Source organism: Scylla paramamosain, chromosome 13 (assembly GCF_035594125.1).
Source record: "Scylla paramamosain isolate STU-SP2022 chromosome 13, ASM3559412v1, whole genome shotgun sequence".
Taxonomy (NCBI): domain Eukaryota; kingdom Metazoa; phylum Arthropoda; class Malacostraca; order Decapoda; family Portunidae; genus Scylla; species Scylla paramamosain.
In genome coordinates this window covers 20,387,085-20,387,986 of record NC_087163.1, presented here as the reverse complement: position 1 = coordinate 20,387,986, position 902 = coordinate 20,387,085, and the positions used below count along the sequence as shown (strand labels likewise).

Sequence of the window (902 nt, the reverse complement as noted above, 5' to 3'; positions counted from 1 at the left end):
CTAATAATAAAAAATAACACCGCATTTCTACATCAACATAAAACACACACAAATACACACAACTCCCAAACATGAAAAAAGTAAAAAAATCATCTGTATACAAATTAAACCAACAAAAACAACACCGGTAAAGGTTTATTCAGAATACCTACGCTCCTTTCATTCCCACCTGGAGCCCTCTCAGCTTCCCTCTCTAAGCGTCACCTGAACGTTAATTAAAACCCTTAAAACAGGACGATTAGAAAGCTGACAGACTGATCCGATCCTCTGCATACGACGAGAGGAGGAGGAGGAGGAGGAGGAGGATGGGTGAGAGAGAGGTAGGGGGTGAATTCCTCCTGCTCTTCCCCTCTCCCACACTCTTCCTCTTCCCCAAATGGACGTAACAAGTTTTAAATCATTTCCTTGCTGTTTTTTTTTTTTTTTCTCCGCCTTTCCCTCCGCCTCCCTACATTTCATCAAGGGAGGAAAATAACATGAAAATGGACACCGAGTTAGGGCGGCGAGAGGAAGAGAAGAGATGGAGGAGGAGGACGAGGAGGAGGAGTAGATGTGAGGAGTGGGGGCCAAGAGGAGAGCTGGGAGGTGAGTGCCAGTGTGGCGCCGTGATTGGCTGGCTCGGGGGAGGTGGGCGGGGCCAGCATCGCGCGCACCGCCACCCCACCTTGTATAAATCCCTTGCTCATAACTGCTGTCATTATTATTTCCTAATTACTCTGGTCTCGGCGGTTCCCAGGCTGGCGGTGCGAGGACACACAGCCAATGGATCACTAGGAGCCTGGCAGTGCCGTAACACAGCAACTATACCAGGAGGGCCGCCGCCGCCACCACCACCATGCCACCTCGCTACCGCCACCCTGCACGCCTGTAGCACCGCCGCACACCGCACACGCGTTTAGTAG

At 51.1% G+C, this 902-nt stretch overlaps 1 protein-coding gene across 2 annotated transcripts in view; it reads left to right on the top strand.

Annotated features, from left to right (window-relative positions):
- Nucleotides 1-227: 227 nt before the first annotated feature.
- LOC135106171 (homeobox protein prophet of Pit-1-like) overlaps nt 228-902 on the top strand; it is an 8,731-nt gene continuing 8,056 nt past the window's right edge. Inside the window, exon 1 of one of the 2 annotated variants that reach the window (XM_064014958.1) lies at nt 228-902. This exon is cut by the window's right edge and continues 649 nt beyond it. The gene's annotated coding sequence lies outside the window, so the exon portion shown is untranslated. The other variant, XM_064014959.1, reaches the window with a different exon arrangement.